Raw genomic sequence first — 23109 nt, forward strand, 5'->3', positions numbered from 1 at the left:
TCAGAACAGGAGCCAAAAACCTAATTCCACCACCGCAACTTTCTGTATCCACGAGATCCCATCTTGGGGCCTGTTCCGGAGCTCCGCCGGAGAGGGCCGTCATCACGGAGGGCTTCTACATCATCATAGCCTCTCCGATGAAGTGTGAGTAGTTTACCTCAGACCTTCAGGTCCATAGTTAGTAGCTAGATGGCTTCTTCTCTCTTTTTGGATCTCAATACAATGTTCTCCCCCTCTCTTGTGGAGATCTATTCGATGTAATCTTCTTCTTTTGTGGTGTGTTTGTTGAGACCGATGAATTGTGGGTTTATGATCAAGTCTATCTATGAACAATATTTGAATCTTCTCTTAATTCTTTTATGTATGATTGGTTATCTTTGCAAGTCTCTTCGAATTATCCGTTTGGTTTGGCCAACTAGATTGGTAGTTCTTGCCATGGGAGAAGTGCTTAGCTTTAGCTTTGGGTTCGATCTTGCGGTGTTCTTTCCCAGTGACAGAAGGGGCAGCAAGACACGTATTGTATCGTTGCCATCGAGGATAACAAGATGGGGTTTATTTCATATTGCATGAATTTATCTCTCTACATCATGTCATCTTGCTTAAAGCGTTACTCTGTTTTTAACTTAATACTCTAGATGCATGCTGGATAGCGGTCGATGAGTGGAGTAATAGTAGTAGATGCAGAATCGTTTCGATCTACTTGTCACGGACGTGATGCCTATATACATGATCATGCCTAGATATTCTCATAACTATGCTCAATTCTGTCAATTGCTCAACAGTAATTTGTTCACCCACCGTAGAAAACTTATGCTCTCGAGAGAAGCCACTAGTGAAACCTATGGCCCCCGGGTCTATTCTCATCATATCAATCTCCATCACTTTAATCTTGTTTTGCTATTTACTTTGCTTTTACTTTTTACTTTGCATCTTTATATCAAAAATACCAAAAATATTCTATCTATCAGATCTCACTCTCGTAAGTGACCGTGAAGGGCTTGACAACCCCTAATCGCATTGGTTGCGGGTAGCTATCGCTTTGTGCAGGTACGAGGGACTTGAGCGTGGGCTCCTACTGGATTGATACCTTGGTTCTCAAAACCTGAGTGAAATACTTACGCTACTCTGCTGCATCATCCCTTCCTCTTCGGGGAAAACCAATGCAAGCTCAAGACGTAGCAATACTCCTAAAACTTGTCCTTCCTCATGTGATTCATGTCTATCCACTTGACATCCACGAAGGTATTCTACTTGTTCTTGATCACATCCAGATAAATGAGAGCCTGCTGCTTGGTCCAAAACAACTCAGTGCCTCTAAGGATAGCACGAGCATTCACATAAGGATTGATCTTCCGGTGTTCGATGTACTCATTGAGGGAATCTCGTCCATGCCCTTAGCAGGTTCCTTTTGCTTGATGGCAGTGGTCTTGACATTGCGCTTGGGGGCGCTGGAGCCCTCTGGTGCTTCATCTTGAGGATTGCGCAGTCGCTTGGAGCTAGTGTCACGACTGGGATTGGAACGGCGAGAGCCACCACCTAAGACACAAGAGAAAGCACACACAAAGAGCGAGAAGAATCAATGCAAAGACCACGTCAAAGCAAGGGAAACAAGTAGAAATCATACGGGATAAATGCCATAAGGAAGAAGGGACAACAACGGTAGTGCCGCCTGGTCATGCGGTACTAAAATTTTAGTACCGCTCCTAGTCGCGGTAGTACCGTGTGAGGATACGGTAGTACCGTGGCTTGGAGCGGTAGTAAGTTTTTAGTGCCACAGAACATGCGGTAGTACCGCACCGAACGAGCGGTAGTACCGGACGAGCGGTAGTACCGCACCATAGGCATGGTAGTACCGCACCGCCTCAGATCCGAGCCCACTTTTGAATCTGAGAAGACGTGCGAAACCACGATGGAACTACGGTTGATCACATCTACCACGGGACAATATATCAAGTAAAATGTCTACGCAACACTACTCTCCTACAACCTTCTCTTGCAAAGATTTGGCCTAAAATCTCAAGAACACAAGCATCTCCCCAAAAACCTAGAGACAAGAGAACCAACAAGAAAGAGAGGGATTTGGGGAAAAACCTTGGTCCATGGCAAGAGGAAGTGGTGGGGAACGATCCCAGCGGTCGGAATCCAAAGAGAGCAGCCGGAGACGGAGATCCGGCGAGGGACTCTGGCCCCGTTCTTGAGCGAGAGAGAGAGAGAGACGAAGTGGGGGAAACTGACGAATGGGTATGGGGAAGTTAGAACCCCCCGTTCCCGTCCTTATCCCCACGCGCCTCCGACAGCGCGGTAGTACCGCGTATCATCGCGGTAGTACCGCTTGGGCGGAAGGACCGCACCAAAGCGGTAGTACCGCTCCCCCAGGCGGTAGTACCGCGCTGGGCCGGTAGTACCGTACACTCCACGCACGGTGGTACCGTGGCAGGCCACGGTAGTACCGTGAGCTCAAGAAGAAGCATATTTCCAACACAAAAGAAAGAGTGGTCTTCGCACGGAAACTTCAAACGAACACCACACCACCCAACAAGCTCAAACACGAGGAGAAGAAGGGGTAAAAAGACAACAAGAGACGACCACGAGACACAACCTCTCCAACGAGAGGGTGGTGGCCGGAGCCACCTATGTTTGAGTCAAATGGTATGGCACCGCGAAGAATTATCCTTGGGCCCATGACCAAAACTCGTCTTAGAAGCACAAGTACCATCAAATATGGCTAATGTGAAAGACTTGATCAATTTATGCATAATGGGGGGGAGGGAGAGTTCATTGAGAGAACAACACTCCCCCTATGTCCATGCCTACATCTAAACAAGACAACAAGTTGAGTATGGTGAGGTGTGCAAGGGTTCAAGCAATATTGCTCGAATCAATGATATTTAGCTCATGCCTTAACTCGCGAAATCTTGCTTCATCCAATGGCTTCGTGAAAATATCTGCAAGGTTATCATGAGTGTTGACATAGTTGAGCTCGATCTCCCCTCGCCTAATGTGATCCTGGATGAAGTGATACCGAATCTCAATATGCTTCGTCTTGAAGTGTTGCACTGGGTTGAGAGAAATCTTGATGGCACTTTCATTGTCACACCAAAGAGGCACTTTGTCACAAATGACATCGTAATCCTTTAAAGTTTGCCTCATCCATAAGAGTTGTGCACAACAACTACCGGCCGCTACATACTCCGCTTCGGTGGACGAGAGAGACACACAACTTTGCTTTTTGAAAGACCAACTTACCAAAGATCAACCAAGGAATTGGCACCCTCTGTAAGTGGACTTCCTATCCACTTTGTCTCCCGCCCAATCAGAATCCGAATACCCTACAAGCTTGAAGTTTGCTCCTCTTGGGTACCATAAGCCAAAGTTTGGGGTATAAGCCAAATATCGAAATATTCGCTTGACCGCCACAAAGTGGCTTTCCTTAGGTGTGGCTTGAAACCGTGCACAAATTCCCACACTCAACATGATATCCGGTCTAGATGCACAAAGGTAAAGCAAGGAGCCAATCATGGAGTGATATACCTTTTGATCCACTGCTTTACCATTGGGATCTATGTCAAGTTGGCACTTTGTGGGCATTGGAGTGGAAGCCGACTTGACATCACTTAGCTTGAATCTCTTGAGCATGTCTTGAGTGTATTTGGCTTGGTTGATGAAGGTTCCATCTCTTCTTTGCTTCACTTCGAACCCTAAAAAGAACTTCAACTCTCCCATGGAAGACATCTCGAACTTTGAGGTCATGAGAGCGGCAAATTCCTCATTGAAAGCTTAGGGGAACCAAAGATAATATCATCAACATATAATTGGCACACAAACAACTCCCCTTTGACCTTCTTAGTAAAAAGAGTGGGGTCGATTAGCCCAACTTTAAAACCACGGTCTTGTAACAACTCGGTAAGGTGGTCATACCAGGCACGTGGGGCTTGTTTAAGGCCATAGAGTGCCTTATCGAGTTGATACACATGATCGGGAAAGTAGGGATCCTCGAACCCTGGGGGTTGCTTGACATAAAACAATTCATTAATAGGACCATTAAGAAAAGCACTCTTCATATCCATTTGTTGTAACTTAAAGTTATGATGAGAAGAATATGCAATCAACATGCGAATGGATTCAAGACGAGCAACGGGAGCAAAGGTTTCATCGTAGTCGATACCCTCGACTTGAGAGTAGCCTTGTGCTACCAAGCGAGCCTTGTTGCGAATGATAATCCCATGAGCATCTTGCTTGTTCTTAAATATCCACTTGGTTCCAATGACATTGTGGTTCACCGTCGGCCTTGGCACCAATCTCCACACGTTGTTGCGCTCGAAGTTGTTGAGTTCTTCATGCATGGCATTGAGCCAATCCGGATCTTCGAGCGCCTCATAGACCTTTTGGGGCTCAACACAAGAGACAAACGTGTGATGTTCACAATAGTTTGCTAATTGTCTACGAGTGCTTACCCCCTTTCTTAATCTTCCAAGCACATTTGTCATGAGATGATCCTTGGTGGAGAGCTTGGAAGCAACCTTGGCGGCACGACGCTCCAATTCCTCCTTGGGGGTGAGACGAGGAGTGGTCTCTTGATCATCTTGAGCGTCGTCTTGAGCTTGTTCTCGTTCTCGTGGAAGCTCTTGATCTTGAGCTTGCTCGGAGGATGGAACTTGACCTTGGGCATCACTTGATGTTACAACACCATCTTGAGATTGATCTTTCCCTTGGTATTGTTCATGAGGTTGAGGGCCCTCACTTTGTTCTTCGGAAGCATGTGGGTCTTGGGTTGGTGAAGGTTCCACTTGAGTAGAACATTGTCCTTCTCCTTCGGCCACAAGGGGTTCCTCAATGGGTAGGATAAGACCAACACCCATTCTTCTTATGGCTTGAGGAGGAATTTCATCACCTACATCACAAGTACCACTTTGCTTCACTTGGGAGCCGTTATTCTCATCAAACTCCACGTTACACGTTTCCTCAATAAGTCTCGTGGACTTATTGAGAACACGGTAAGCATGAGGGTTTGTAGCATAACCAACAAATATGCCCTCATGAGCTCTAGCCTCAAATTTAGACAAACGGACACCTTTCTTGAGAATGAAACACTTACACCCAAACACCCGGAAGTACTTGAGGTTGGGCTTGTTACCGGTGAGTATCTCATATGGAGTCTTGTTCAAGCCTTTGCGGAGGTAGAGCCGATTAGATGCATGGCACGCGGTGTTGATGGCTTTGGCCCAAAAGTTGTAGGGAGACTTGAACTCCGCCATCATGGTCCTTGCCGCATCCATCAACGTCTGGTTCTTCCTCTCTGCTACACCATTTTGTTGAGGGGTATAGGGTGTGGAATCTTGATGCTTGATTCCCTCATCACTCAAAAACTCATCCAAGGTGTAGTTCTTGAACTCGGAGCCGTTGTCGCTTCTTATGGTCAAGATCTTTGTATTATGCTGTCGTTGAGATTCATTTGTAAAGTTGATGACGGTTTGTTGGGTCTCACTCTTCCTCTTGAAGAAATATACCCAAGTGTATCTTGAATAGTCATCTACAATCACCAAGCAATACTTTCTACCCCCAAGACTATCAAAGGATGGAGGTCCAAAGAGATCCAAATCAAGGAGCTCCAAGGGCCTCTTAAAATAGATGATAGTCGTGGGAGGGTGAGCCTTCTCATGTAGCTTTCCTTCGATGCAAGCACTGCAAGCACGATCTTTGGCAAAACTAACATTTGTTAGTCTACGGACATGGTCCCCCTTGAGAAGACTTTGCAAATATCTCATATTGACGTGGGCTAAACGGCGCTGCCAAAGCCATCCCACGTCAACTTTAGCCATTAGGCATGTCGCGGTCTTAGTGGGTCACTCCGAAAAGTTAATCACATAGAGACCGTTCTCGACATGCCCAACAAAGGCTACTTTAAGAGTCTTGCTCCACAAGAGGGCCACGGAATCAATATCAAAGAAAGTGGCAAAGCCCATGAGTGCTAGTTGACGAACGGAAAGTAAATTGTATGCATGGGACTCAACAAGCATGTGTTGGGGAACGTAGTAATTTCAAAAAAATTCCTATGCACACGCAAGATCATGGTGATGCATAGTAACGAGGGGAGAGCATGATCTACGTACCCTTGTAGACCGACAGCGGAAGCGTTAGCACAACGCGGTTGATGTAGTCATACGTCTTCACGGCCCGACCGATCAAGCACCGAAACTACGACACCTCCGAGTTCTAGCACACGTTAAGCTCGATGATGATCCCCGGACTCCGATCCAGCAAAGTGTCAGGGAAGAGTTCCGTTAGCATGACGGCGTGGTGACGATCTTGATGTACTACCGTCGCAGGGCTTCGCCTAAGCACCGCTACAATATTATCGAGGATTATGGTGGAAGGGGCACCACACACGGCTAAGAATATGATCACGTGGATCAACTTGTGTGTCTATGGGGTGCCCCCTGCCCCCGTATATAAAGGAGCAAGGGGAAGGTGCGGCCGGCCAGGAGGAGGGCGCGCCAGGAGGAGTCCTACTCCCATCGGGAGTAGGATTCCCCCCTTTCCTAGTTGGAATAGGATTCGGGAAGGGGGAAATAGGAGAGAGAGAAGGAAGGGGGGCGCTGCCCCCCTCTCCTTGTCCTATTCGGACTAGGGGGGGGAGGGGCGCGCGGCCCAGCCCTTGCCACCTCTCCTCTCTTTCACTAAAGCCCACTAAGGCCCATATACCTCCCGGGGGGTTCCGGTAACCTCCCGGTACTCCGGTAAAATCCCGATTTCACCCGGAACACTTCCGATATCCAAATATAGGCTTCCAATATATCAATCTTTATGTCTCGACCATTTCGAGACTCCTCGTCATGTCCGTGATCACATCCGGGACTCCGAACAAACTTCGATACATCAAAAAGCATAAACTCATAATATAATTGTCATCGAAACCTTAAGTGTGCGGACCCTACGGGTTCGAGAACAATGTAGACATGACCGAGACACGTCTCCGGTCAATAACCAATAGCGGAACCTGGATGCTCATATTGGCTCCTACATATTCTACGAAGATCTTTATCGGTCAGACCGCATAACAACATACTTTGTTCCCTTTGTCATAGGTATGTTACTTGCCCGAGATTCGATCGTCGGTATCTCAATACCTAGTTCAATCTCGTTACCGGCAAGTCTCTTTACTCGTTTCGTAATACATCATCTCGCAACTAACTCATTAGTTGCAATGCTTGCAAGGCTTATGTGATGTGCATTACCGAGAGGGCCCAGAGATACCTCTCCGACAATCGGAGTGACAAATCCTAATCTCGAAATACGCCAACCCAACATTTACCTTTGGAGACACCTATAGAGCTCCTTTATAACCACCCAGTTACCTTGTGACGTTTGGTAGCACACAAAGTGTTCCTCCAGTAAACGGGAGTTGCAAAATCTCATAGTCATAGGAACATGTATAAGTCATGAAGAAAGCAATAGCAACATACTAAACGATCGGGTGCTAAGCTAATGGAATGGGTCTTGTCAATCACATCATTCTCCTAATGATGTGATCCCATTAATCAAATGACAACACATGTCTATGGCTAGGAAACATAACCATCTTTGATCAACGAGCTAGTCAAGTAGAGGCATACTAGTGACGTTTGGTTTGTCTATGTATTCACACAAGTATTATGTTTCCGGATAATACAATTCTAGCATGAATAATAAACATTTATCATGATATAAGGAAATAAAATAATAACATTATTATTGCCTCTAGGGCATATTTCCTTCAGTCTCCCACTTGCACTAGAGTCAATAATCTAGATTACACAGTAATGATTCTAACACCCATGGAGCTTTGGTGTTGATCATGTTTTGCTTGTGGAAGAGGCTTAGTAAACGGGTCTGCTATATTCAGATCCGTATGTATCTTGCAAATCTCTATGTCTCCCACCTGGACTAGATCACGTATGGAATTGAAGCGTCTCTTGATGTGCTTGGTTCTTTTGTGAAATCTGGATTCCTTTGCCAAGGCAATTGCACCAGTATTGTCACAAAAGATTTTCATTGGACCCGATGCACTAAGTATGACACCTAGATCGGATATGAATTCCTTCATCCAGACTCCTTCGTTTGCTGCTTCCGAAGCAGCTATGTACTCCGCTTCACATGTAGATCCTGCCACAACGCTTTGTTTAGAACTGCACCAACTGACAGCTCCACCTTTTAATGTAAACACGTATCCGGTTTGCGATTTAGAATCGTCCGGATCGGTGTCAAAGCTTGCATCAACGTAACCATTTACGATGAGCTCTTTGTCACCTCCATATATGAGAAACATATCCTTAGTCCTTTTCAGGTATTTCAGGATGTTCTTGACCGCTGTCCAGTGATCCACTCCTAGATTACTTTGGTACCTCCCTGCTAGACTTATAGCAAGACACACATCAGGTCTGGTACACAGCATTGCATACATGATAGAGCCTATGGCTGAAGCATAGGGAACATCTTTCATTTTCTCTCTATCTTCTGCATTGGTCGGGGATTGAGTCTTACTCAATTTCACACCTTGTAACACAGGCAAGAATCCTTTCTTTGCTTGATCCATTTTGAACTTCTTCAAAACTTTGTCAAGGTATGTGCTTTGTGAAAGTCCAATTAAGCGTCTTGATCTATCTCTATAGATCTTAATCCCAATATGTAAGTAGCTTCACCGAGGTCTTTCATTGAAAAACTCTTATTCAAGTATCCTTTTATGCTATCCAGAAATTCTATATCATTTCCGATTAGCAATATGTCATCTACATATACTATCAGAAATGCTACAAAGCTCCCACTCACTTTCTTGTAAATACAGGCTTCTCCAAAAGTCTGTACAAAACCAAATGCTTTGATCACACTATCAAAGCATTTATTCCAACTCCGAGAGGCTTGCACCAGTCCATAAATGGATCGCTGGAGCTTGCACACTTTGTTAGCTCCCTTTGGATCGACAAAACCTTCCGGCTGCATCATATACAACTCTTCTTGCAGAAATCCATTCAGGAATGCAGTTTTGACATCCATTTGCCAAATTTCATAATCATAAAATGCGGAAATTGCTAACATGATTCGGACAGACTTAAGCATCGCTACGGGTGAGAAGGTCTCATCGTAGTCAATCCCTTGAACTTGCCGAAAACCTTTTGCGACAAGTCGAGCTTTGTAGACAGTAACATTACCGTCAGCGTCGGTCTTTTTCTTGAAGATCCATTTATTCTCAATTGCTTGCCGATCATTGGGCAAGTCAACCAAAGTCCATACTTTGTTCTTATACATGGATCCCATCTCAGATTTCATGGCTTCAAGCCATTTTGCGGAATCTGGGCTCACCATCGCTTCTTCATAGTTCGTAGGTTCATCATGATCTAGTAGCATGACTTCCAGAACAGGATTACCGTACCACTCTGGCGCGGATCTTACTCTGGTTGATCTACGAGGTTCAGTAGTATCTTGTTCTGAAGTTTCATGATCATTATCATTAGCTTCCTCACTAATTGGTGTAGGTGTCACAGAAACAGGTTTATGTGATGTACTACTTTCCAATAAGGGAGCAGGTAGAGTTACCTCATCAAGTTCTACTTTCCTCCCACTCACTTCTTTCGAGAGAAACTCCTTCTCCAGAATGTTTCCGAATTTAGCAACAAAAGTCTTGCCTTCGGATCTGTGATAGAAGGTGTATCCAATAGTTTCCTTTGGATATCCTATCAACACACATTTCTCAAATTTGAGTTCGAGCTTATCAGGTTGAAGCTTTTTCACATAAGCATCGCAGCCCCAAACTTTCAGAAACGACAACTTTGGTTTCTTGCCAAACCACAGTTCATAAGGCGTCGTCTCAACGGATTTTGATGGTGCCCTATTTAACGTGAATGCGGCCGTCTCTAGAGCATATCCCCAAAACGATAGCGGTAAATCAGTAAGAGACATCATAGATTGCACCATATCTAGTAAAGTACGATTACGACGTTCGGACACACCATTACGCTGTGGTGTTCCGGGTGGCGTGAGTTGCGAAACTATTCCACATTGTTTCAAATGTACACCAAACTCGTAACTCAAATATTCTCCTCCATGATCAGATCGTAGGAATTTTATTTTCTTGTTACGATGATTTTCAACTTCACTCTGAAATTCTTTGAACTTTTCAAACGTTTCAGACTTGTGTTTCATTAAGTAGATATACCCATATCTGCTTAAGTCATCTGTGAAGGTGAGAAAATAACGATATCCGCCACGAGCCTCAACATTCATCGGACCACATACATCTGTATGTATGATTTCCAACAAATCTGTTGCTCTCTCCATAGTACCGAAGAACGGTGTTTTTGTCATCTTACCCATAAGGCACGGTTCGCAAGTACCAAGTGATTCATAATCAAGTGGTTCCAAAAGCCCATCAGTATGGAGTTTCTTCATGCGCTTTACACCGATATGACCCAAACGGCAGTGCCACAAATAAGTTGCACTATCATTATCAACTCTGCATCTTTTGGCTTCAACACTATGAATATGTGTGTCACTACTATCGAGATTTAATAAGAATAGACCACTCTTTAAGGGTGCATGACCATAAAAGATATTACTCATATAAATAGAACAACCATTATTCTCTGATTTAAATGAATAACCATCTCGCATCAAACAAGATCCAGATATAATGTTCATGCTTAACGCTGGCACCAAATAACAACTATTTAGGTCTAATACTAATCCCGAAGGTAGATGTAGAGGTAGCGTGCCGACCGCGATCACATCGACTTTGGAACCATTTCCCACGCGCATCGTCACCTCGTCCTTAGCCAATATTCGCTTAATCTGTAGTCCCTGTTTCGAGTTGCAAATATTAGCAACAGAACCAGTATCAAATACCCAGGTGCTACTGCGAGCATTAGTAAGGTACACATCAATAACATGTATATCACATATATCTTTGTTCACCTTGCCATCCTTCTTATCCGCCAAATACTTGGGGCAGTTCCGCTTCCAGTGACCAGTCTGCTTGCAGTAGAAGCACTCAGTTTCAGGCTTAGGTCCAGGTTTGGGTTTCTTCTCTTGAGTAGCAACTTGCTTGCTGTTCTTTTTGAAGTTCCCCTTCTTCTTCCCTTTGCCCTTTTTCTTGAAACTAGTGGTCTTGTTGACCATCAACACTTGATGCTCCTTCTTGATCTCTACCTCCGCAGCTTTCAGCATTGCGAAGAGCTCGGGAATAGTCTTATTCATCCCTTGCATATTATAGTTCATCACGAAGCTCTTGTAGCTTGGTGGCAGTGATTGGAGAATTCTGTCAATGACGCAATCATCTAGAAGATTAACTCCCAATTGAATCAAGTGATTATTATACCCAGACATTTTGAGTATATGCTCACTGACAGAACTGTTCTCCTCCATCTTGCAGCTATAGAACTTATTGGAGACTTCATATCTCTCAATCCGGGCATTTGCTTGAAATATTAACTTCAACTCCTGGAACATCTCATATGCTCCATGACGTTCAAAACGTCGTTGAAGTCCCGATTCTAAGCCGTAAAGCATGGCACACTGAACTATCGAGTAGTCATCAGCTTTGCTCTGCCAGACGTTCATAACATCTGGTGTTGCTCCAGCAGCAGGCCTGGCACCCAGCGGTGCTTCCAGGACGTAATTCTTCTGTGCAGCAATGAGGATAATCCTCAAGTTACGGACCTAGTCCGTGTAATTGCTACCATCATCTTTCAACTTTGCTTTCTCAAGGAACGCATTAAAATTCAATGGAACAATAGCACGGGCCATCTATCTACAATCAAGCATAAACAAGCAAGATACTATCAGGTACTAAGTTTCATGATAAATTTAGGTTCAATTAATCATATTACTTAAAGAACTCCCACTTAGATAGACATCCCTCTAATCCTCTAAGTGATTACGTGATCCAAATCAACTAAACCATGTCCGATCATCACGTGAGATGGAGTAGTTTCATTGGTGAACATCACTATGTTGATCATATCTACTATATGATTCACGCTCGACCTTTCGGTCTCCGTGTTCCGAGGCCATATCTGTATATGCTTGGCTCGTCAAGTATAACCTGAGTATTCCGCGTGTGCAACTGTTTTGCACCAGTTGTATTTGAACGTAGAGCCTATCACACCCGATCATCACGTGGTGCCTCAGCACGAAGAACTTTCGCAACGGTGCATACTCAGGGAGAACACTTCTTGATAATTAGTCAGAGATCATCTTATAATGCAACCGTCAATCAAAGAAAGATAAGATGCATAAAAGATAAACATCACATGCAATCAATATAAGTGATATGATATGGCCATCATCATCTTGTGCTTGTGATCTCCATCTTCGAAGCACCGTCATGATCACCATCGTCACCGGCGCGACACCTTGATCTCCATCGTAGCATCGTTGTCGTCTCGCCAATCTTATGCTTCCACGACTATCGCTACCGCTTAGTGATAAAGTAAAGCATTACAGCGCGATTGCATTGCATACAATAAAGCGACAACCATATGGCTCCTGCCAGTTGCCGATAACTCGGTTACAAAACATGATCATCTCATACAATAAAATTTAGCATCATGTCTTGACCATATCACATCACAACATGCCCTGCAAAAAAAAGTTAGACGTCCTCTACTTTGTTGTTGCAAGTTTTACGTGGCTGCTACGGGCTTAAGCAAGAACCAATCTTACCTACGCATCAAAACCACAACGATAGTTTGTCAAGTTGGTGTTGTTTTAACCTTCGCAAGGACCGGGCGTAGCCACACTCGGTTCAACTAAAGTTGGAGAAACTGTCACCCGCAAGCCACCTATGTGCAAAGCACGTCGGGAGAACCGGTCTCGCGTAAGCATACGCGTAATGTCGGTCCAGGCCGCTTCGTCCAACAATACCGCCGAACCAAAGTATGACATGCTGGTAAGCAGTATGACTTATATCGCCCACAACTCACTTGTGTTCTACTCGTGCATATAACATCAACACATAAAACCTAGGCTCTGATACCACTGTTGGGGAACGTAGTAATTTCAAAAAAAATTCCTACGCACACGCAAGATCATGGTGATGCATAGCAACGAGGGGAGAGCATGATCTACGTACCCTTGTAGACCGACAGCGGAAGCGTTAGCACAACGCGGTTGATGTAGTCGTACGTCTTCACGGCCCGACCGATCAAGCACCGAAACTACGGCACCTCCGAGTTCTAGCACACGTTCAGCTCGATGATGATCCCCGGACTCCGATCCAGCAAAGTGTCGGGGAAGAGTTCCGTCAGCACGACGGCGTGGTGACGATCTTGATGTACTACCGTCGCAGGGCTTCGCCTAAGCACCGCTACAATATTATCGAGGATTATGGTGGAAGGGGGCACCGTACACGGCTAAGAATATGATCACGTGGATCAACTTGTGTGTCTATGGGGTGCCCCCTGCCCCCGTATATAAAGGAGCAAGGGGAAGGTGCGGCCGGCCAGGAGGAGGGCGCGCTAGGAGGAGTCCTACTCCCACCGGGAGTAGGATTCCCCCCCTTTCCTAGTTGGAATAGGATTCGAGAAGGGGGAAAGAGGAGAGAGAAGGAAGGGGGGCGCCGCCCCCTCTCCTTGTCCTATTCGGACTAGGGGGGGAGGGGCGCGCGGCCCAGCCCTTGCCACCTCTCCTCTCTTCCACTAAAGCCCACTAAGGCCCATATACCTCCCGGGGGGTTCCGGTAACCTCCCGGTACTCCGGTAAAATCCCGATTTCACCCGGAACACTTCCGATATCCAAATATAGGCTTCCAATATATCAATCTTTATGTCTCAACCATTTTGAGACTCCTCGTCATGTCCTTGATCACATCCGGGACTCCGAACAAACTTCGGTACATCAAAAAGCATAAACTCATAATATAATTGTCATCGAAACCTTAAGCGTGCGGACCCTACGGGTTCGAGAACAATGTAGACATGGCCGAGACACGTCTTCGGTCAATAACCAATAGCGGAACCTGGATGCTCATATTGGCTCCTACATATTCTACGAAGATCTTTATCGGTCAGACCGCATAACAACATACTTTGTTCCCTTTGTCATCGGTATGTTACTTGCCCGAGATTCGATCGTCGGTATATCAATACCTAGTTCAATCTCGTTACCGGCAAGTCTCTTTACTCGTTTCGTAATACATCATCTCGCAACTAACTCATTAGTTGCAATGCTTGCAAGGCTTATGTGATGTGCATTACCGAGAGGGCCCAGAGATACCTCTCCAACAATCGGAGTGACAAATCCTAATCTCGAAATACGCCAACCCAACATTTACCTTTGGAGACACCTATAGAGCTCCTTTATAATCACCCAGTTATGTTGTGACGTTTGGTAGCACACAAAGTGTTCCTCCGGTAAACGGGAGTTGCATAATCTCATAGTCATAGGAACATGTATAAGTCATGAAGAAAGCAATAGCAACATACTAAACGATCGGGTGCTAAGCTAATGGAATGGGTCATGTCAATCACATCATTCTCCTAATGATGTGATCCCATTAATCAAATGACAACACATGTCTATGGCTAGGATACATAACCATCTTTGATCAACGAGTTAGTCAAGTAGAGGCATACTAGTGACGTTTGGTTTGTCTATGTATTCACACAAGTATTATGTTTCCGGATAATACAATTCTAGCATGAATAATAAACATTTATCATGATATAAGGAAATGAAATACTAACATTATTATTGCCTCTAGGGCATATTTCCTTCAGCATGACCTTCTCGATCGTAAGATCATGAGAAATGACAACTTTACCGAGTCCCAATACCTTAGAAGACGAGGCATCACCCCACTCAACATTGGTGGGCATGGATGGAATCTTTTGCATGTCCACCACCAAGTCCTTGCTTCCGGTTATATGATTAGTAGCTCCAGTATCGAGCAACCATGATCCCCTACCGGAAGCAAACACCTACAAGAGATCAATGCTTGGTTTTAGGTACCCATTTTGTAATGGGTCCTTTGATGTTAGTAACAAGGGTCTTAGGAACCCAAATAGACCATTCAATGTACTCATAATGAGAACCAACAAATTTGGCATAAACATGCCCATCACTAGTGCGGCACAACACGTAAGAAGGGTTAAAGTCCCCGGCTTTGTTAGGAAGGGGAGCGTTTCCCTTCTTGGCACCAATACCCCTCATGGAGTTTTTCTCCTTCTCCTTAGTAGCACCCTAACTCTCCTTCACAAAGGTTTGCATGAGAGGAGGAGGTCGTTTGGCCTTGTCATTCTTCTTCTTGTTCTTGGACTTGGGCACGCACCCAATCCCTTCCTTGGCCACAACTCCCTTTTGGTTGGTCAAGAGGTCGTTGAGGTTCTTCTCGCCTTGTATGCAATATGCAAGACCTTTCTCAAGTTGCACCTTTAGCTTAGCGTTTTCTTCAACAAGATGCACATGCTCACAACACGAGTTAGTAGCATTTGCATTATCAATTAACATCATACGAGGAAAAGTGGCTTTTCCTTGGTTAGCTTTACTTGAAGTTGATCATGAGACTCTTTGAGGCTAGCATGAGCACCCTTCAAGACCTTGTGAGCCTTGTCAAGTAGATCAAACTCCTCTTTGAGTCTAGCAAGATCAACCTCAAGTTCGGCCTTCTCGGAGTTTAGCACACGAGAGACAATGAGAGCATGATCAAAATCTTTCTTTAACTTAGCATGATCAACGTTGTGTGACTCCTCAAGAGCCAAACGAAGACCACGCTCTTCCTCAAGAGCATTGGAAAGATCCGAGATCTCATCGGCATAGTCACGACTATGCCCCTCCATCTTGGAGATAGTATCTTCATGAGACTCGATCATGTCATTGGCTTCACCGAGTTGTTCCAAGAGAGCAATAAAATGCTTCTTGGATTTACCCTTGAGTTTACCCATAAAGGACTCAAGCTCATTTTCCTCCACATTAGACCCCCCACATTCATCAATGCAATCCGTCAAGGAAGGATTATTAATGATGGTAGTTTTGATATTGGGAGTTACCTTGTTGGTGGATTTAGCCATGAGACACTTGGCGGTGATGTTCTCATTGGGTGAGTCGAAGAGGGATACTCGTGGAGTTTTTGCAATGGCAACGGATTCCATGGCCACCGACTCACCATCTTCATCATCATCATCATCATCCTCATGGTACTCTTCTTGAACCACCAACACCTTGTGAGGGATTTTCTTGGTGAAGTTGTTCTTGTTGGGGAAAGACTTGGCTTTGTCCTTTCGAATGAGCTTGCCACCATTGTCTTCCCTCTTCTCATACGGGCACTCCGCAACAAAGTGACTCACATTGCCATAATTGTAGCAAGTCCTTACACGTTGCTTGCTCTTCGTGCCACTTGAGTTGTTCTTGTTGAAGTTTGGCCTTGAGTTTTTCTTACTCCAAAATTGCCTTGAAGCAAGTGCCATGTGTTCATGATAGGCATACTTTGTATCTTCGGGGTTGCTTTCCTCTTCTTCCTATTCTTCTTCCTCTTCACCGCAAACCTTGTCCTTTAATCCAAGGTTAGGCTTCTTTGCCCTTTGAGAGCGAAGCACCGCATTGTCGGCAGTCTTGTCCAAGATGTTCATCGCCACAAACTCATCCAACACTTCACTTGAGGTCAAAGTGTGGAAGTCCGACCTTTGACGAATGACGAAGGACATGGCCTTGTGGTAAGGCATCATTGCCTTGAGGAATTTGCGCTTGATCCAATTGTCATCCGTGTCCTTGCTCCCGTGATCTCGGAGTGAGACCGCGAGTTTGGTTACTCTCCGATAAAGCTCACGAGGTTCTTCATCTTCTTTCATTGCAAACTCATCGGCTTCATCTTGCACCACTTCATAGTTGGAGCGTTGAATGCTTGCGCTTCCCCGGTAGAGCGAGACAACACAAAGCCATGCGTCTTTGGCCAAGGCGAAGGGCCAAAGATGAGGTAGATCTTCGGGTGGAATTGCATCTTGAATGATGAAGAGAGCATTCTCATTGAATTGATTATCCGCAGCTTCTTGAGGAGTGAAGTTGCTTGGATCATGCAGATGGAAACCTTCTTCAATGATTCTCCAAAGATTAGTGTTCACATGATTTAAATGACGCTTAAAGCGGTAAACCCAAGAATCAAAGTCCTCATTTTTCACAATCTTAGGGGGAGGATCGGCATGATTCAAATGAGTGGAAGGAACCGATCCACCATAAACAAGTGGTGGTTCCACATGAGCAAAGATGCCGGTGCCATTTTTACCACTAGAAGAAGGAGCCTTTTCACTACTAGCTTCCCCCTTGTCGGAGATAGCATCCGTCACCTTGTCAGTGGGATCGCCCACTTTCAACGGTGCGGTGGATAATTTAAGCCCTTCAAGGAATTTAGTAAACATGCTTTCAACCTCGGTCGTCATGGAGGTTTTCAATGTCTCCAAGTCCACATTGAACTCCTCACGAGAGACCGAGGTTCCCCCATCGCCCGTAGACGAGATCGGATTCACGCCGGAGTGTTCCTCCACACCGTCTACGGTATCAACCATACTCTTCGGACGGTAAAGTCCTTAATAAAGAGACGTGGCTCTGATACCAATTGAAAGGATCGATATGGTTGACTAGAGGGGGGGGGAATAGGCAACTAACAATTTTTAGATTTTCTTTAACAATTTAAACTTTGCATCAAAGTAGGTTGTCTAGATATGCAACTAGGTGAGCAACCTATATGATGAAACAAAGATAGGAACACAAGCAAGCAAGAGATATATCACAAATAAGCTTGCACAAGTAAAGGCACGAGATAACCAAGAGTGGAGCCGGTGGAGACGAGGATGTGTTACTGAAGTTCCTTCCCTTTGAGGGGAAGTACGTCTCTGTTGGAGTGGTGTGGAGGCACAATGCTCCCCAAGAAGCCACTAGGGCCACCATATTCTCCTCACACCCTCACACAATGTGAGATGCCGTGATTCCACTATTGGTGCTGTTGGAGGCGGCGACCGAACCTTTACAAACAAGGTTGGGGAAATCTCCACAACTCAATTGGAGGCTCCCAACGACACCACGAAGCTTCACCTCAATGGACTATGGCTCCGCGGTGACCTCAACCGTCTAGGGTGCTCAAACACCCAAGAGTAACAAGATCTGCAAGGGATTAGTGGGAGGAATCAAATCTCTTGGTGGAAGTGTAGATCGGGGCCTTCTCAACCACCTCCGAGCAAATCAACAAGTTTGATTGGCTAGGGAGTGAGATCGGGCGAAAATGGAGCTTAGAGCAACAATGGAGCTTAGGGTTGGAAGAGGTAGTCAACACGAGGAAGAAGACACCCCTTATATAGCTAAGGAAGAAAAACCAACCGTTATCCACCTACAGCCTGGGACCAGCGGTACTACCGCTCCAGAACAGCGGTACTACTGTGAGGCCATGCGGTACTACCGTGAGGAGCCGCGGTACTACCGCAGCAGCAGCAGTAGCTAGGGCAGACCTTAAGCACATGGGCTGAGGACGGTACTTCCGCAGACGCGGTACTACCGCTCCCCCTTGCGGTACTACCGCAAGGCAGGGAACCCCAAGCCTGGGAAGAGCGTGGATAACAGAACATCCGTGCCTACTTCCGCTGGAAAATGGACGTAGCAAAAATCCGACACAGTACTACCGCAGAGGAGCGGTACTACCGCCTGGCAGCTGAGCTAGGCCGCGCACGGTACTACCGCCCAAGGGATGCGGTACTACCGCGGTAGCGCGGATGTAAAAAATTACATCCGCCCCTACTACCGCGAGGGAGCGGTACTTGGCCTGGGGGTCACGGTACTACGCTCCAGAGGAGCGGTACTACCGCGCCACAACACGGTACTACCGCTGGTGCCTACGGTACTACCGCTCACTAGGGAGCAGTACTACCGGAAGCCAACACAGCAGCCAGAACAAGGTAAAGAGATAAAAACGGAGGATGCTCCAAGGTGCAGGGGAAAGGAGGGGACTAGAAAGAAACGTGTACGTGATGATTTCACCCGAACCTTTCCGACGCGGACCCCCTCTTAATAGTACGACTTTCCTACGACTCAAATCCACCAAAAAGAAACGTAGAAAAATGCCGTCTTCAATAGTCTTCGAGGGACACCAAACCATCTTTTGCCTAGCGAAGAAACGTCTGGGAAACTCAAGACACACGATTAGTCCGCAAACGCATTTTCATTAATCACCAAAACACCTTAGGGATAAATATGCCCTTACATCGAGGCCGGTCCAGACTAATCAGAGTTTCGAGCTTGCTTTACGAATGAGGTACATGGGATGTAGCTGCTGTGTGGGCTAACTTTCTACCGATCGATGCTAGGGCCATTTTATCCATCCGTACCTCACCACGACGTGAACTGGAATTTCTTGCCTGGCAGCTGGAAAAAAAGGTTTCTTCTCTGTTAAGAGTGCTTATAAGCTTGGTCTCAGCTTTACAGAGCATACTCGTAATGTGCCGGCCACAAGTACTAGGCCGAATGGTGATCGTGAGATTTGGAAGAAGCTGTGGAGTTTGCCAGTTCCTCCCAAGGTTCGTACTTTTGCATGGCGTGCAATTACTAATTCATTAGCAGCAGAGGAGAACAAGAAAAATCATCATATCCTAGTCACCGGAGTGTGCACGATCTGTGGGCAGGAACAAGAGGATGTAAAGCACGCTCTTTATTGCTGCCCGCCAGCTCGGGCTTTATGGAACGCCATGTGTGACGTTTGGGACCTTCCCTCACATGCGATTATGGAGCGTCTACAAACTGAGTGGATCCTGGAGCTCTTATTCCCATGCACTGACCAAGTCTGTGCTCTTATCCTGATGGTCCTTTGGAGAGTATGGCATGGACATAATGAGCTTACTCATGACAAGCCATTTCCATCTGTGGAAGGATCCCGACGGTTCTTATGCAGTTACCTGGCAAGTTTATTGCAAGTCCAGAACCAGACTACTGAGCAAATTATCAGAGGAAAAGGTGTACTGAATGGACCAGCCCCAGCTGTAGTTTCGCATATAACACATGCTACAGCCAATAGTTGGGAGAGACCAACTGCTGGCATGCTGAAGCTGAATATTGATGGGTCATATAGTGAGAGTACAGGAGTGGCAGGGGCAGGTATGATTCTCCGTGATGAGCATGGACAAATTGTTTTCTCTTCCTGCCGTTTTCTTAGTCGTTGCGGATCAACACTTAAGGCGGAACTAAGTGCTTGTATGGAAGGCATGTCCCTTGCACTGGAGTGGAGTCAACATGATGTCCTTGTTGAAATAGATTCCATGGAGGTCGCTAAGATGATTAATAATCCATCTCGAGATAGCTCACAGCTGGGTCATCTAGTTGAGCATGTGAAGCATCTCATGAAGCAAGGGAGGCGTTTCGTTGTCAACAAAATCTCCCAGGAAATGAACCAAGCGAGCGATCTGCTTACTTGTTTTGGTCGTCTAGAGGAACGAACAGCTGTTTGGTTAGGATCAGGGCCTGATGAAATATTAGACCTCATCCTACGGGATTGCAATGTGACTATTATTTAATCAATACAATCCCTTTACCCCGCACAAAAAAGAACGGAGGAAGTATTTGTTATTGCTTAGAAATAGACCCTGAAGCCGTCCGGAATACGGGAAGGTATCCACACGTGTTTTGCCATTCAACAAGAGTCTGTACCGGTCCAGACGTGAATTTTTTTCGTAAACCGAATCAACAAGAGTCTGTATCGGTCCGTTGCCCGGTCCAGACGTGAATTTTTTCGTAAACCGAAAGCAAACTGGAGGGTTGTGGGCGTCTAGACCATCGTTGCATTGCTTTGGCCCACCCAATAACCCCTCCCGCCTCTCGCATGCTTTTATCCAATGCCCGCGCGACGCTTGCCGCGCCGCATTCATACCAGGCTATAGCATACAACAACCAACATTGATGCCGAGTGACGTGATCGGACGGGAGGGCGAAGCTGACGGATGTGACCTCTCGGGTGTCGCCGCTTCAATAATGCGGACGTCGTGTCCCGACAAAACAACTCCGGTCTCCCCCCATTGAAGCGGGCTGATCGACCCTTCACATGACCTGATAGCGGCTATTAAAACCGTGCGTCGACGATGCACATATCCACACTGCCTCCTCTCCAAGCCATCCTCCTCTCTAAGCCCCTCCTCCTTCCCGAGCATCTTTAACTCCCGCGATGCCGAAGTCCTGGTTCTTAGTGCCGACAGGCGGCAGCGGCAGTTATTCGCCAGGCGGTTCATGGCGCTGCCACCCTCGCTTGCCAGGCCCCTCGGCATCCACGGCGACCGGCTCCTTCGGCAAGGAGGAGATCGTCATCTCCTTCGATGACGAGGAGGACCAGGCGCCGCCACAGGAGTACCAACTGTAGCAGCAGTCGCGCCTCCTCGCGGAGGCGGCTCTAACAGACGAGGAATTCTTTCGTCAGATGGAGCTCATGACAGAGCTATTGCTTCATTAGATGGGCCCTGCACCACCGTCGCCGTCGCGTGTGGTCAAGGAGGAGCCGCTGTCCTCGCCGTGCCGCGTGAAGCGGGAGACGGTGTCCCCCTTTTTCGGTGGGTGATGTAGGAGCCCCTCCCCCCTCGCGTAACGGTGGTGGCGTCTAGATCAGACAATGTGTCAAGGAGAAGCAGCCGTCGCCGCCACGCAACCGCGACGTCCAAAATCGGAGAACAGGGCAAGGCCATGCCAAGCTCCACGTGCGTCGTCCACATTGGTCGTGACATCCCTCCACATCTCGCAGGAGGAAACGAGACGGCTCCTCCATGAGGGCCAGGCTGAGGCCAGACAAGGCTGCCGTGACCCACCGACACCCTACTGCCGCTGGAGGTATGACGACGGCGATGGCGATGCAGTCGGGCAGGGTGGCCATGTGTCCGAGGTGGTCGCCTAGTACAAGATATAGTTTTTAAACGACCGAAATATCGATCATATATATAAATTATCTTGGAACTTTAGATGAATTTCGACATGTTTGCTTAAATTTGTCCGGTTATTTTATGTTTGAAATGTATGATGTAGCCTTGGATGGCCTGCTCCCGCATCCGTGTCCGCGGACTAGTCCTCCCTGTCCGAGGACGGGTACAGTGTATGCGGGGGTGGTGCTATTGTTGGAAATATGCCCTAGAGGCAATAATAAAAGCATTATTATTATATTTCCTTATTCATGATAATTGTCTTTATTCATGCTATAATTGTGTTATCCGGAAATCGTAATACGTGTGTGAATAACAGACACCAACATGTCCCTAGTAAGCCTCTAGTTGACTAGCTCGTTGATCAACAGATAGTCATGGTTTCCTGACTATGGACATTGGATGTCATTGATAACGAGATCACATCATTAGGAGAATGATGTGATGGACAAGACCCAATCCTAAACATAGCACAAGATCGTATAGTTCGTTTGCTAGAGTTTTCCAATGTCAAGTATCTTTTCCTTAGACCATGAGATCGTGTAACTCCCGGATACCGTAGGAGTGCTTTGGGTGTGCCAAACGTCACAACGTAACTGGGTGACTATAAAGGTATACTACGGGTATCTCCAAAAGTGTCTGTTGGGTTGACATGGATCAAGACTGGGATTTGTCACTCCGTATGACGGAGAGGTATCGCTGGGCCCACTCGGTAATGCATCATCATAATGAGCTCAAAGTGACCAAGTGTCTGGTCACGGGATCATGCATTACGGTACGAGTAAAGTGACTTGCCGGTAACGGGATTGAACGAGGTATTGGGATACCAACGATCGAATCTCGGGCAAGTAACATATCGATTGACAAAGGGAATTGCATACGGGGTTGATTGAATCCTCGACATCGTGGTTCATCCGATGAGATCATCGTGGAGCATGTGGGAGCCAACATGGGTATCCAGATCCCGCTGTTGGTTATTGACCGGAGAGTCGTCTCGGTCATGTCTGCTTGCCTCCCGAACCCGTAGGGTCTACACACTTAAGGTTCGGTGACGCTAGGGTTGTGAAGATATGTATATGCAGTAACACGAATGTTGTTCGGGGTCCCGGATGAGATCCCGGACGTCACGAGGAGTTCCGGAATGGTCCGGAGGTAAAGAATTATATATAGGAAGTGCTGTTTCGGCCATCAGGACAAGTTTCGGGGTCACCGG

This window comes from Triticum urartu, chromosome 6, assembly GCF_003073215.2.
Source record: "Triticum urartu cultivar G1812 chromosome 6, Tu2.1, whole genome shotgun sequence".
In the NCBI taxonomy this organism is placed as follows: Eukaryota; Viridiplantae; Streptophyta; class Magnoliopsida; order Poales; family Poaceae; genus Triticum; species Triticum urartu.